Genomic DNA, 16,547 nt, shown 5'->3' on the forward strand with positions numbered 1-16,547 from the left:
GTCTGTGTCCCATCTCTGGAACATCCTGTCTTTGTCCACCTCGTCTATTCCGTGCAGTATTTTATATGTCGTTATCATGTCTCCCCTGACCCTCCTGGCCTCCAGTGTCGTCAGGCCGATTTCCCTCAACCTTTCTTCGTAGGACAATCCCCGTAGCTCTGGGACTAGTCTTGTTGCAAACCTTTGCACTTTCTCTAATTTCTTGACGTGCTTGACTAGGTGTGGATTCCAAACTGGTGCTGCATACTCCAGTATGGGCCTGACGTAAATGGTATACAGAGTCTTGAACGACTCCTTACTGAGGTATCGGAACGCTATCCGTAGGTTTGCCAGGCGCCCGTATGCTGCAGCAGTTATCTGATTGATGTGCACCTCAGGAGATATGCTCGGTGTTATACTCACCCCCAGATCTTTTTCCTTGAGTGAGGTTTGCAGACTTTGGCCATCTAAACTATATTGTGTCTGCGGTCTTCTTTGCCCTTCCCCAATCTTCATGACTTTGCATTTGGCGGGGTTAAACTCAAGGAGCCAGTTGCTGGACCAGGCTTGTAGCCTGTCCAGGTCTCTTTGTAGTCCTGCCTGATCCTCATCCGATTTGATTCTTCTCATTAACTTCACATCGTCCGCAAACAAGGACACTTCTGAGTCTATCCCTTCCGTTATGTCATTCACATATACCAAGAACAGCACAGGTCCTAGGACTGACCCCTGTGGAACCCCGCTTGTCACAGGCGCCCACTTTGACACCTCGTCACGTACCATGACTCGTTGTTGCCTCCCTGTAAGGTATTCTCTTATCCATTGCAGTGCCTTTCCTGTTATGTGTGCCTGATCCTCTAGCTTTTGCAGTAACCTCTTGTGAGGAACTGTGTCGAAGGCCTTCTTGCAGTCCAAAAAAATGCAGTCGATCCACCCCTCTCTCTCTTGTCTTACTTCTGTCACCTTGTCATAAAACTCTAATAGGTTTGTGACACAGGATTTTCCCTCCCTGAAACCATGCTGGTTGTCTATTATACACTTGTTTCTTTCCAGGTGCTCCACCACTCTCCTCCTGATGATCTTCTCCATGACCTTGCATACTATACACGTTAGTGATACAGGTCTGTAGTTTAGTGCCTCATGTCTGTCTCCCTTTTTAAAAATTGGGACTACATTTGCCATCTTCCATACCTCGGGGAGTTGCCCAGTTTCAAATGATGTGTTGAAGATCTTTGTTAATGGTACACACAATGTCTCTGCTCCCTCTTTAAGGACCCACGGAGAGATGTTGTCTGGTCCCACCGCCTTTGAGGTGTCAAGTTCGCATAGCAGCTTCTTCACCTCCTCCTTGGTTATATGTACCTCATCCAGCACTTGCTGGTGCACCCCCCTGCTCTGATTTCCTGGAGTCCTACTGGTTTCCACTGTAAATACTTCTTTAAATCTTGTGTTGAGCTCCTGACATACCTCCCGGTCGTTTCTTGTGAATTCCCCATCACCCTTCCTCAGTCTGATTACCTGGTCCTTGACTGTTGTTTTCCTCCTGATGTGGCTGTACAACAGCTTCGGGTCAGTCTTGACTTTCGATGCTATGTCATTTTCGTATTGCCGCTGAGCCTCCCTTCTTATCTGTGCATATTCGTTTCTGGCTCTTCGGCTAATCTCTTTATTTTCCTGAGTTCTCTGTCTTCTGTACCTTTTCCATTCTCTAGTACACCTAGTTTTTGCCTCCCTACACCTTTGGGTGAACCAAGGACTCGTTCTGTTCTTCCCATTATTTCTGTTTCCCTTGGGAACAAACCTCTCCTCTGCCTCCTTGCATTTTGTTACCACATAGTCCATCATTTCTTGTACTGGTTTTCCTGTCAGTTCCCTCTCCCACTGAATGTCTTGAAAGAAGTTCCTCAAGCCTGAGTAGTTCCCCCTTTTGTAGTTTGGTTTTTCCCACCCTATTCCTGCTGCTCTCTCCACTTGGAGCTCAACTATGTAGTCGAAGCACAGAACCACATGATCACTAGCTCCCAGGGGCCTTTCATACATGATATCCTCGATGTCAGAACTACTCAAGGTGAATACAAGGTCCAGTCTTGCTGGTTCATCCTCTCCTCTCTCTCTGGTAGTGTCTCTAACATGTTGATGCATGAGGTTTTCCAGTACCACATCCATCATCTTGGCTCTCCATGTTTCGGGACCCCCATGGGGCTCCAGGTTTTCCCAGTCAATCTCCTTGTGATTGAAATCACCCATAACTAGTAACTTTGCTCCCCCCATGTGTGCTCTCCTGGCCACCTCGGCTAGTGTGTCGACCATTGCTCTGTTGCTCTCATCGTATTCTTCTCTTGGCCTCCTGCAGTTCTGTGGTGGGTTGTACATTACTGCAATTATCACCTTATGTCCCTCAGACTGGATTGTTCCTACTAAGTAGTCCCTTTTGCCCGTGCCATCCATTCCTTCCATTTTCTCAAACCCCCACTGGTTTTTAATGAGCAGTGCAACTCCTCCTCCCCCTCTCCTCCCTCTGTCTTTCCTGAGGATTTGATATCCAGATGGAAAGATTGAATCTGTTATTATTCTGGTGAGTTTTGTTTCTGTGAGTGCTATTATGTCTGGGGATGTCTCCTTGATTCTTTCGTGCCACTCCTCATACTTATTTGTTATTCCATCTGCATTTGTATACCACACCTTCAACTTCTTTTCTAAGATTGTGGTCTGGGAGGTGTATTGGGGTTGGGGAAGTGGGAGACCTGATAAGGAACTATGGGTGGTTGCTGTGGGGGTGGAGTTTGTAATGCAGTGGGTGGGGGCATTGGATGTGGCATGGGTGTTTTGGTTTAGAGTGTTTGGTTGCACTGGGGTTGACCTGGTTGGGAGGCTTCTATAGGAAGTTGTGAGGGAGGCTGTATTTGATCTTCCTGTGTCTGGGATCTCCTGTCTGTCTTCTCCATCCCCTCTCTTTCCTCCTTTCGCCTTTGTACCATCTCTCTCTGTTTCTGCCTTTCTGCTTGTGTTCTGTCACGGTCGAGATACACCTTCCTGTATGCCGGCATGTCCCTTAATCGTGCTTTCTCCTGCAGGATCCTGTTCCGAGTCGATTCTGCCTTGAAGGTCACTTTCACTGGCCGGGTTCTTTTTTTTACATACCCCCCTATTCTCCGAAAATTTTCCAGCTGGGTCATGTCGTCTTCTCCTATTGCTTTCATGATGCTTTCAATTGCTTTTTTTCCCCTTGTTTTCTGGCTTCATATGTTTCCCCTTCAACTTCCTGGAGCCCATACACAAAGACTGACCTCACCCTTTCATTCTCCCACTGCATATCCCTGTGTATCCCCTCATTCAATTTGATTTCCTCCATTGCAGCTTTCCTTTCTTCAGTTTCACTAGCTAATGTACTTGGGCTCAGTGGCCTGTCATTTTCCCTTCTCGGCTTTCCCTGGGCTCTGCTGTGGTCTGTTAGGGCCTCCACATATAGCTTAGCTCTTTCATTTACTACAGTCTCCACTGATTGAGCTTCTACATGCTGTTTTGCTCCTTCTTTCCCTACAGTCCCCTTATTTGTGACTGAGGTAGCAGTCTCTGTTGTCAATCCCAAAATGTTCTTTAGTTCTTTAGGCTGTTTCAGATTTTTCAGTTCCTCTTCTAAACTCTGTATCCTGGCCTCTGCTGCTTTGACTTGCACCTCCCACTTCCTGCTTTCCATGTCTATCCTCTCTTCCATTCTCATGCTAAGTTCTTCTAGTTTCTTTTCCCATTCATGTTCCCTTTTTGTGAGCTCTGCTGCCCAATCTTCCTTTGCAGTTTCCTCCTCCTGTCCCTTGGTTTTTCTTGTTGCTCTCTGGCAACCCATTTTTGTTTTATCCTGATTGTCTCAGAGTGTGAAACCTATGTAATTCTGTATGTTAGGTTAGTATTGTGTATGTCAGAGTGTGGGCGGGGGGAGGTAGAGGAGGAACTGTGGCTATGTGGGAGAGTAGTGGGAAGGGGGAGTGGGAAGGAGAGTGAAGCAAGTGGGTGAGTGGGAGAGGGAGAGGGGGAAGGAGGGAGAGGTGGGGAGCGGGAGGGTGAAAGAGGGAGGGGAGGGATCAGGTGAAGGAGCGAGATGTCGGTGGGGGAGGGGGGGAGTGTATGTGTGAGTCTGGCAATGTGTGTGTGTGTGTGTGTGTGTGTGTTTGTGTGTGTGTGTTGTGTGTGTTGCATGTGTGTGTGTGTGTGTGTTATGTGTGTGTGTGTGTGTGTGTGTGTATGTATTATGTGTGTGTGTGTGTGTGTGTGTGTATGTATTATGTGTGTATGTGTGTGTGTGTGTGTGTGTGTGTGTGTGTGTGTGTGTGTGTGTGTGTGTGTGTGTGGGTGTGTGTGGGTGTATGTGGGTGTGTGTGGGTGTGTGTGGGTGTGTGGGGGTGTGTGTGGGTGTGTACTCACCTATTTGTACTCACCTATTTGTGGTTGCAGGGGTCGAGTCCTAGCTCCTGGCCCCGCCTCTTCACCGGTTGCTACTAGGCCCTCTCTCTCCCTGCTCCATGAGCTTTATCAAACCTCGTCTTAAAACTGTGTATGGTTCCTGCCTCCACTACGTCATTTTCTAGGCTATTCCACTGCCTTACAACTCTATGACTGAAGAAATACTTCCTACTATCTCTCTGACTCATTTGTGTCTTCAACTTCCAATTGTGGCCTCTTGTTTCTGTGTCCCCTCCCTGGAACATCCTGTCTTTGTCCACCTTGTCTATTCCACGCAGTATTTTATATGTCGTTATCATGTCTCCCCTGACCCTCCTGTCCTCCAGTGTCGTCAGGCCGATTTCCCTTAATCTTTCTTCATAGGACATTCCCCTTAGCTCTGGAACTAACCTTGTTGCAAACCTTTGTACTTTCTCTAGTTTCTTGACGTGCTTTATCAAGTGCGGGTTCCAAACAGGTGCTGCATACTCCAGTATGGGCCTGACATACACGGTGTACAGTGTCTTGAATGATTCCTTACTAAGGTGTCGGAATGCTGTTCTTAGGTTTGCCAGGCGCCCATATGCTGCAGCAGTTATCTGATTGATGTGTGCTTCCGGAGACATGCTCGGTGTTATACTCACCCCAAGATCTTTCTCCTTGAGTGAGGTTTGCAGTCTTTGGCCACCTAGCCTATACTCTGTCTGTGGTCTTCTGTGCCCTTCCCCTATCTTCATGACTTTGCATTTGGCAGGATTAAATTCGAGAAGCCATTTGCTGGACCAGGTGTCCAGTCTGTCCAGGTCTCTTTGAAGTCCTGCCTGGTCCTCATCAGATTTAATTCTCCTCATTAACTTCACATCATCTGCAAACAGGGACACTTCTGAGTCTAACCCTTCCGTCATGTCGTTCACATATACCAAAAATAGCACTGGTCCTAGGACCGACCCCTGTGGGACCCCGCTCGTCACAGGTGCCCACTGTGATACATCATTACGTACCATGACTCGTTGTTGCCTCCCTGTCAGGTATTCTCTGATCCATTGCAGTGCCCTTCCTGTTATATGCGCCTGATGCTCTAGCTTCTGCACTAATCTCTTGTGAGGAACTGTGTCAAAGGCCTTCTTGCAGTCCAAGAAGATGCAATCAACCCACCCCTCTCTCTCTTGTCTTACTTCTGTTATTTTATCATAAAACTCCAGAAGGTTTGTGACACAGGATTTGCCTTCCGTGAATCCGTGCTGGTTGGCATTTATACTCCTGTTCCGTTCCAGGTGCTCCACCACTCTCCTCCTGATAATCTTCTCCATAATTTTGCATACTATACACGTCAATGACACAGGTCTATAGTTTAGTGCCTCTTTTCTGTCTCCTTTTTTGAAAATGGGAACTACATTTGCCGTCTTCCATACCTCAGGTAGTTGCCCAGTTTCCAGGGATGTGTTGAAGATTGTGGTAAGTGGTACGCACAACATATCTGCTCCCTCTCTAAGGACCCACGGAGAGATGTTGTCCGGTCCCATTGCCTTTGAGGTATCGATGTCCCTTAGCAGTTTCTTCACCTCCTCCTCATCTGTATGTATGTCGTCCAACACTTGTTGGTGTATTCCTTGTTGGTGTCCCCATCTGGTCTGTCCCCCCAGAGTCCTTCCTGTCTCTACTGTAAATACTTCCTTAAATCTCGTGTTGAGCTCCTCACATACCTCTTGATCGTTTCTTGTGAGTTCTCCACCTTCTTTCCTCAGCCTTATCACCTGGTCCTTGACTGTTGTCTTCCTCCTAATGTGGCTATACAGCAGTTTCGGGTCAGATTTGACTTTCGATGCTATGTCGTTTTCATACTGTCGCTGGGCCTCCCTCCTTATCTGCGCATACTCGTTTCTGGCTCTTCTACTAATCTCCTTGTTTTCCTGGGTCCTATGCCTCCTGTACCTTTTCCATTCTCTGTTGCACTTAGTTTTTGCCTCCCTACACCTTCGGGTAAACCAAGGACTCGTTTTGGTCTTCCTATTATTTCTGTTTCCCTTGGGAACAAAACTTTCCTCTGCCTCCTTGCACTTTGTTGCCACATATTCCATCATCTCGTTTACTGATTTTCCTACCATTTCTCTGTCCCACTGAACCTCCTGCAGGAAGTTTCTCATACCTGTGTAGTCCCCCCTTTTATAGTTTGGCCTGTCCCCTTCAGTTCCTGTTACCTTCTCCACTTGTAACTCTACTATATAGTCAAAACTCAGAACCACATGATCGCTAGCTCCAAGGGGCCTCTCGTAAGTGATGTCCTCAATGTCTGAACTGCTCAGGGTGAACACAAGATCCAGTCTTGCTGGCTCATCCTCCCCTCTCTCTCTGGTTGTGTCCCTGACATGTTGATGCATGAGGTTTTCAAGTACCACATCCATCATCTTGGCTCTCCATGTTTCGGGACCCCCATGTGGCTCCAGGTTTTCCCAGTCGATCTCCCTGTGGTTGAAATCGCCCATTACCAGTAACTTTGCTCTGCTCGAGTGAGCTCTTCTTGCCACCTCAGCCAGTGTGTCCACCATCACCCTGTTGTTTTCTTCGTACTCCTCTCTTGGCCTCCTGCAGTTCTGTGGTGGGTTATACATCACTCCAATGACTACTTTATGTTCTCCGGACTGAATTGTACCTACAATGTAGTCTCTTTCTCCAATCATGTCCATGCCTTCCATTTCCTCAAATCCCCATTGGTGTTTTATGAGCAGTGCAACCCCTCCTCCCCCTCTACTCCTTCTATCTTTCCTCAGGATCTGATATCCTGTTGGGAAGATTGTGTCTGTTATTGTCTCAGCGAGTTCTGTTTCTGTGACTGCTATGATGTCTGGGGATTTTTCACTGATTCTTTCATTCCACTCCTCATGTTTATTCGTTATTCCATCCGCGTTTGTGTACCAAACCTTTAGTTTCTTTTCTATCATTGTGGTCATGCAAGTATATTGGGGTTGGGGGAGCGAGAGCCTTGGTGGGGGCCTATATGGGGCTGTGGTGTAGGTGGGGTTTGTGTTGATGGGGGTGGGGTCAGAATGCCCATAAGGGACAGCTGTTGGGGTGAGGTTTGTGATATGGGGGTTGGTGGCAGAGGGAACAGTGAGTGGGTTGTAGTATAGGTTGCTCAGTTGCGTTGGGAATGTCGCGGGTGGAGTCTTTTGGTGGGAGATTCTGTGGGGTGTGTTTGCCCTTCCTCCTGTGTCTGGGTCCTTCTCATTTTCATTGCTTCTCGTTCCTCCTTGCATCTCTGTACCCTCTCTTTCAGTGTAGTCCTTTCTTCTTGTGTTCTGTCGCGGTCGAGGTATACTCTCTGGTACCCCTCTTTGTCCCTCAGTCTTGCTTTCTCTTGCAGAATCCTGGTTCGAACTGATTCTTCCTTGAAAGTCACTCTGACAGGCCGTATCCTTCCACTCGCAAACCACCCAATTCTCTGAAAATTTGTCACCTGGGTCATATTGCCCTCCCCTATTGTTTTCATGATGCCTTCAATCATTTTTTTCTCCTCCTGTTTTATTTCTTCAAAGTTGGCCCCCTTGGCTTCTTGGAGCCCGTACACAAAAACTGACCTCGCCCTTTCCTCCTCCCACTGTGTGGGTGTGTGGGTGTGTGTGGGTGTGTGTGGGTGTGTGGGTGTATGGGTGTGCGTGCGCACACTAGGCTACGCTACTCTTTTGAAGATTATAAAATTTTTTTCACAATCAATTCCTTATTAATATTCACTAATATATACTATATAATATTAATTGTGTACACTTGTGTTTGTGTGTGTGTGTGTTTACTAGCTTGTTATTCTTTGAAAAAGAGGGGGGGCCACGTTAACACTATTTGTTATTGTTCTTGGTTCACCGGTACTCTCCCGGCCCAGATCTTCGCACACTAGGCTACTTTACTTTTTGAAGATTATAGGATTATTTTTCTCACTCAATTCCTTATTAATATATACTAATGTTTATTATAATAATAATTACGGGTGCACACGTGTGTTTGTATGTGCGTACTTGTTTACTAACTTGTCGCTGTCAGAAAAACGGGGGGGGGGGGGTTCACTAGGCTACACAACTCTTCTGGAGTTTACCTGGAGATATTTAGATAATTTACTAAACATTATTAGGGTTACCACTATCTATCTCCTGGTACTGAAATAGGGAGAGAGTGATGGTATAGCATACAACCAGCAGGGCGAGACACTGAGACTTTAGACACTAACCAAAATTAACCACAAATAGGCAAGTGATGTCGTCTGCACAACAATGGAGGTTCCTGCTGGTCGGCTGCTATCAACTCCTTCAATTTTGTAACTCCTTCAGGAACTTTATCATGCATTCAAGTTTTATTTTATTTTTCTTTTAAGACTTGGTATTCCCTCTTTTTTCTTTAGTACAGTATTATGGTCATAACAAGTCTGATGATGTTAGTTACATTCACAACACCAACAGCTGGGGATTGACTAATTTTTTCTTACTCTCAGTATTTACTTAATCACTCTTTTATGATCTTATCACTACACTGCTGTTATAACCAACTAACATATGTATTTGTTAATATTTCAGATCACACTGTTAACCCAATTAACTGTTTGGATATTTTGTGTCAACACTGCAGCCAGCAGCCTGATCAGCTGACTGCTACCCTCCTTCACTCACAATTCATTCAAATTTAAATTGTAAAATTCTTGATCTTATCACATTATTCACACTCTTGAAAGCTGTTACACTCTTGTAGGTATGTTCACTGATTCACTCACGTACGATGACCGCTAATAATATCTTAGGACAGCCACTAGAACGCTAAATCCTGGGAGCACTATTCAGCGATACTGCTTCACGTGTGTGTGTGTGTGTGTATGCGTGCATGTGCAAAGGAGCAAGACGATAGTAACCCCCCTTCACCTGCATAAATTACTAATTGTAAAAAAGGAAAACTTTGGTTTCTTTTTCATCGGGTCATTTTAGACAGCCTGTACTGTCTGCACAGACAGCCTTGCTGTCTGCCAGCTTAGTTCATATTTTGTGCCACTCAAGTGCTGCCCTCTGGGCCTGTCCAGGTCTGTGGGAAGCTGGTCCCACACTCTCTGACTCACACAGCGGCCTAGCAGGAAGACGCAAGGCCTAGTAGCAGCTCTCTCTCGTGGGATGGCCCTCCCGGGCCATGGGCACAACACACAAGCCTGTGTACCCACCACGATTTTGCAAATAAAGTAAGAAGCCTCTGAAGATGTATCATTGAATCCCGCTACCATAATACTAATTAATCTTGGTTCACATTGGTGGGAAGCAGTGGTCGCAGCAGTTGTGTTTGCCCGAGAGGAAGGAAGGTATGAAGTCATCTTCGCTTTATCACCCTATACAAGAAGCATCCGTCTCTCAACGAGTTATCCTGATGTCGTGTCTGCACGTTTCAGCATCCAGACACAGGTACAAGCAGGATCCAGCCAAAATTTACCAAATTTCTTCGAGAAATGTAAGTGACCCCATGCTACAGCATCCCACGCTGTTTCTCAAATCACGTGTTCAGCGTCACTTGTATGTTGCTGCTGTTGTTCAGCTCAGCACAGTTGTTTCAGCAAGCCAGAGGTGAGCTTTGTGGTTTCTGCATCCAGTGTGTCTCCCTGTGTTTGTGGGTGGGAGGAGGAGGAAGTGGCCAGATGCTCCCTCGCCATACACTCACCCACGCTCCTCACCACCACACTACCATACACTCACCACTACTCACTCCCTCTGCTGTGTTTTCTGCTGTTTTCCATGTGAATTCATTGCCAGAGCTGTGTATCCGAGTGCCCGAGGTCACTCAAAGCTACGTAGATCAGCAAGCCATGTGGATCATGATGCCATGTGGATCCCCATGCCACGTGGGTGTGGGCGATGTCACTTGGATCTACAAGCCACGTGAGTTACCGAGCCAGATGTCCCAGGCCTCATGCTGTGGTCTGCTGCCCGCATCACATTGACGTCACCGACAATGCTGCCCGACTTCGTGACGTCATGATGTCTGCCTGACATCACCTCGAGATGTCTGCTGATGTCACAGTGCTGCTGACGTCACCTCGCGACATCACGCCTGACATCACATGATGTCACATCGAGTGTTCTAGTAATTATTTCAGTATTGTCGAGAAGATTGAGAGAAGATGTATGTCGTGTGTTAAATAATTCCTCTCAGTCAGTGTTCTCACATGTTAGTGTATGGTTTAGTGTCAGTTTTGTGCACAGAGAAGCATCATTTGCTAGTTTAAGCCATGTTGTACCGCATGTACCACGGGTGTGTAAAGCTTCTGTGTGTCCAGTGAGGTCTGAGCCAGAACTGAGTAGCACCACTGTGCTAAGTCACCCGGTGTGACTAGTGCGTTTGACAGCTGATATCAGTCAGCTCTGAGCCCGAGCCCCCTTGTACAGAAAGTTCTTATGTTCGTCACTCGTGATGTTCTGCAGAATCGTACCTGCTACAATTCCCATCGAGATTTGTTTCACTTCACCTCCAGACTTTCAGAATGCAGTTATATGTAAAGAAACAAGTCTGGGGACGCTTAGACTAACCTCTGCTGTAACCCCAACTGCCGAGAGAATGACACTCGTCAAGCCGCAGTTAGCCCTGTTGGCAGGCACTGTGTCAGCCTTGTGTCACAAGCTTCAGTGAGCTCTTGCACAAAGATGTCACTTTGACTGCTAGCTCGCTCACTGCAGTCTGGTGTATGATGTTACGACTCCCAGATGTTTTGCCCAGTCGTCTCTGCCATGACTCGCTCCACAACTCACTCCACGCTCGCCGGCAGTGACAGCCCAGCGACAGTACCAGTCGAGAAGTGTCCTCCTGAGTTGCTTGCCAGAAGTCCTGCCCAGTTGCCGAGTTTTGTCGACGCCTCACTCGAGGGCACCAGCATGTCGTGCTCCAGGTTGAGTGAAACCTGCAGCAACTCCTACAATGACTGCTTCACCGTTCCAGAGGAGACCGTACCCTGTTACGTCACAGCTCAGCCGCAGTGATGTCTCCTGTGCTGCAGTATCTGTCCAGATGCAGGAAGGCGTGCAGTGATGCCCATCGACGCTCACTGCCTATGACCACGATGTTTAGCACACCCCATATGTTTTTTTCTTACCTCTCTGTAGGAAGTTTTTTTTTCCATGTCTATATGTATATACATGTTATTATTTTGTGTTCTGTGCCCTGTTCCTAAGAGAGAGAGACCAAGTTTTTTTTTTTTTTTACCGCCAGACATGGTTGGGACGACCTTATGGCAAGTGGCCAAGCATATGTAGACAGCCTGTACTGTCTGCACAGACAGCCCATGCTGTCTGCCAGCTTAGTTCATATTTCGTGCCACTCAAGTGCTGCCCTCTGGGCCTGTCCAGGTCTGTGGGAAGCTGGTCCCACACTCTCTGACTCACACAGCGGCCTAGCAGGAAGACACAAGGCCTACTAGTAGCTCTCTCTCATGGGATGGCCCTCCCAGGCCATGGGCACAACACAAGCCTGTGTACCCACCACGACTTTGCAAATAAAGAAGCCTCTGAAGACGTATCATTGAACCCTGCTACCATAATACCAATTAATCGTTGGTTCACATTGGTGACCAATTAACATTGGTTTACATTATTCTGCCTCGGTGGGAGACGACCGCTGTGTTAAAAAATATATATATTATAGAAATAATCATCCGTCACAATAGCCTTGGTGGCTCCCTCTCACCTGTGCTACAACTAATGTCATGATAAAATAACAAAAATCGTCTTTAATCGCTTTCCTCCTCCATCTCAAATTTATTTGGTCACCAAAACAATAAAAAGAGGGTGAAAACAAGTTCAACTTATCTTGAAATACTTTATTTACACGGAAGTAATGATAGAATATATGTAAGATTATGTTGCTTACAGTGTTACATCAGTACTGTGCTTACAGTGTTACATCAGTACTGTGCTTACAGTGTTACATCAGCACTGTGCTTACAGTGTTACATCAGTACTGTGCTTACAGTGTTACATCAGTACTGTGCTTAGTGTTACATCAGTACTGTGCTTAGTGTTACATCAGCACTGTGCTTAGTGTTACATCAGCACTGTGCTTAGTGTTACATCAGCACTGTGCTTAGTGTTACATCAGCACTGTGCTTAGAGTTACATCAGCACTGTGCTTAGTGTTACATCAGCACTGCTCTTACAGTGTTACATCAGCACTGTACTTACAGTGTTACATCAGCACTGTGCTTATAGCATTACATCAGTACTGTGCTTAGTGTTACATCAGCACTGCTCTTACAGTGTTACATCAGCACTGTACTTACAGTGTTACATCAGCACTGTGCTTACAGTGTTACATCAGCACTGCTCTTACAGTGTTACATCAGCACTGTGCTTCCAGTGTTACATCAGCACTGTACTTACAGTGTTACATCAGCACTGTACTTACAGTGTTACATCAGCACTGTACTTACAGTGTTACATCAGCACTGTGCTTACAGTGTTACATCAGCACTGTGCTTACAGTGTTACATCAGCACTGTGCTTACAGTGTTACATCAGCACTGTGCTTATAGCATTACATCAGTACTGTGCTTAGTGTTACATCAGCACTGTGCTTAGTGTTACATCAGCACTGCTCTTACAGTGTTACATCAGCACTGTGTTTACAGTGTTACATCAGCACTGTGTTTACAGTGTTACATCAGCACTGTGCTTACAGTGTTACATCAGCACTGTACTTATAGTGTTACATCAGCACTGTACTTAGTGTTACATCAGCACTGTACTTACAGTGTTACATCAGCACTGTACTTACAGTGTTACATCAGCACTGTACTTACAGTGTTACATCAGCACTGTACTTACAGTGTTACATCAGCACTGTGCTTACAGTGTTACATCAGCACTGTGCTTACAGTGTTACATCAGCACTGTACTTACAGTGTTACATCAGCACTGTACTTACAGTGTTACATCAGCACTGTACTTACAGTGTTGCATCAGCACTGCTCTTACAGTGTTACATCAGCACTGTGCTTCCAGTGTTACATCAGCACTGTACTTACAGTGTTACATCAGCACTGTACTTACAGTGTTACATCAGCACTGTACTTACAGTGTTACATCAGCACTGTGCTTACAGTGTTACATCAGCACTGTACTTAGTGTTACATCAGCACTGTACTTACAGTGTTACATCAGCACTGTGCTTACAGTGTTACATCAGCACTGTGCTTACAGTGTTACATCAGCACTGTACTTACAGTGTTACATCAGCACTGTACTTACAGTGTTACATCAGCACTGTGCTTAAAGTGTTACATCAACACTGTACTTACAGTGTTACATCAGCACTGTGCTTACAGTGTTACATCAGCACTGTGCTTAAAGTGTTACATCAACACTGTACTTACAGTGTTACATCAGCACTGTGCTTACAGTGTTACATCAGCACTGTGCTTAAAGTGTTACATCAACACTGTACTTACAGTGTTACATCAGCACTGTACTTACAGTGTTACATCAGCACTGTACTTACAGTGTTACATCAGCACTGTACTTACAGTGTTGCATCAGCACTGCTCTTACAGTGTTACATCAGCACTGTGCTTCCAGTGTTACATCAGCACTGTACTTACAGTGTTACATCAGCACTGTACTTACAGTGTTACATCAGCACTGTACCTAGTGTTACATCAGCACTGCTCTTACAGTGTTACGTCAGCACTGTGCTTACAGTGTTACATCAGCACTGTACTTACAGTGTTACATCAGCACTGTACTTACAGTGTTACATCAGCACTGTGCTTACAGTGTTACATCAGCACTGTACTTAGTGTTACATCAGCACTGTACTTACAGTGTTACATCAGCACTGTGCTTACAGTGTTACATCAGCACTGTGCTTACAGTGTTACATCAGCACTGTACTTACAGTGTTACATCAGCACTGTACTTACAGTGTTACATCAGCACTGTGCTTAAAGTGTTACATCAACACTGTACTTACAGTGTTACATCAGCACTGTGCTTACAGTGTTACATCAGCACTGTGCTTAAAGTGTTACATCAACACTGTACTTACAGTGTTACATCAGCACTGTGCTTACAGTGTTACATCAGCACTGTACTTACAGTGTTACATCAGCACTGTACTTATAGTGTTACATCAGCACTGTGTTTACGTCCCTGGAATGTACGAGCATTTTGACCACTCAGCGAGCATCTTAACTACCTAGCTACATACACTTAACATAATATATTTTACACACGCTTCTATTAACAAGATACACTTTGCATCTAGTTTTTTGTACATATCGGAAAGCACACATGCGCACGCTCACACGTACACGCGCCCGCACACGCCTGCACACGCGTACGTAAGCGCGCGCCCAGCTTCATATATTACATAATAGTAACCCCGAGTGGAGAAATGGGGTCCAGGCAAGAGCAATGACCCTCCGAGATACAGCCAAGAGTAGTGACCTCGAGGTACAACCAAGATCAGTGACCTCGAGGTACAACCAAGATCAGTGACCTTGAGGTACAACCAAGATCAGTGACCTCGAGGTACAACCAAGATCAGTGACCTTGAGGTACAACCAAGATCAGTGACCTTGAGGTACAACCAAGATCAGTGACCTCGACGTACAGCTAAGATCAGTGACCTTGAGGTACAGCAAATATCAGTGAATTTGAGGTACAGCCAAGATCAGTGACCTTGAGGTAAAGCCAAGAGCTGTGACCTCGAGGTACAGCCAAGAGTTGTGACCCTCCGAGGTACAAAAATATTCGAATACAGTTTCAAGTTCAGAAAGACAGAAACATTAGGTTATAGGAATACGGCGCTCCCATGAGAGTTACACTACAGATCATAACATTTCGTACCAAAGAGAGGGTTTAACTCTGACAATGCAGTGAGGAAATGAGCCATTCTTCTCCTCTGAGAAAGGGGAATGATCTATCCCCCTCTAGGAAAGGGGAATGATCTATCCCCCTTTGAGAAAGAGGAATGATCTATTCCCCTCTAGGAAAGGGGAATGATCTATCCCCCTTTGAGAAAGAGGAATGATCTATTCCTCTCTAGGAAAGGGGAATGATCTATCCCCATCTGAGAAAGGGGAATGAATGGTTCACAGCTCGCGAGAAAGGGTAATAACCCATTCCTCTGTTGAAACGAAGAAAAGATCCCGTTCTTTCCCCAGATTGGTTCGTATCTGTTTTGAAAACGAAAGGGATTGTTACTTATGGTAAATATATATATATATATATATATATATATATATATATATATATATATATATATATATATATATATATATATATATATATTTATAAATATATACAAATCCTGTCGGATATTTATATACACAAATTTGGTAGATACGAGAAGAAACTATGATAACCATTACCTAGTACTCGGTGGCTCGCGTAACCTTCACATAATAATGGAACATTCTCTAGGATTAGAACAGTCTGCCCATTATGGCGACACTGACTATAAGTATATACATTTCTAAAGTCGACTAAATAAAGACACTCTTTCTATAATTTAAGTGGTACAAACACACACACAGCCAAGAGCTGTGATACGACCTCTGCAACCAAATATAGGCGAGTATACACACACACACACACACACACACACACACACACACACACACACACACACACACACACACACACACACACACACACACACACACACACAAAGAAAAGTAACCAAAGTTAGGGTAAAAATACTGAACGCAAAATTAAAATACAGAAAACGTTATTTTATGCACAGAGTAAAAGACTGACACAGACTTGTGCGATGGAAATTCAAAATACAGAACAAAAAAGTAAAAAAAAAAAACAAAATACGAAAATCAAACGCGAAAAAATAAAAAAGGAAGACCAACCTAAAACACACACACACACAAAAAAAAAAAGAGACGGTATTTTGCATGCCGTACCATAAGTCCTGCAATATATACCATGATGGTATTGCAATTACCTGCAAAAATAAGACAAAGCCATAAAGACTAGTCAAAGAACAGGTACAAGAAAGACAGTGAATAATATAAATTATTTTGAACCAGAAATAAGGTGTTCCCTTAAAATTAAATTGTCAAGGAGTTGAAATCATAATGTACCAATATAAGAGAAGAATTTTTTTTAAATAACTCA

The sequence above is a fragment of the Cherax quadricarinatus genome, chromosome 16, assembly GCF_038502225.1.
Source record: "Cherax quadricarinatus isolate ZL_2023a chromosome 16, ASM3850222v1, whole genome shotgun sequence".
In the NCBI taxonomy this organism is placed as follows: domain Eukaryota; kingdom Metazoa; phylum Arthropoda; class Malacostraca; order Decapoda; family Parastacidae; genus Cherax; species Cherax quadricarinatus.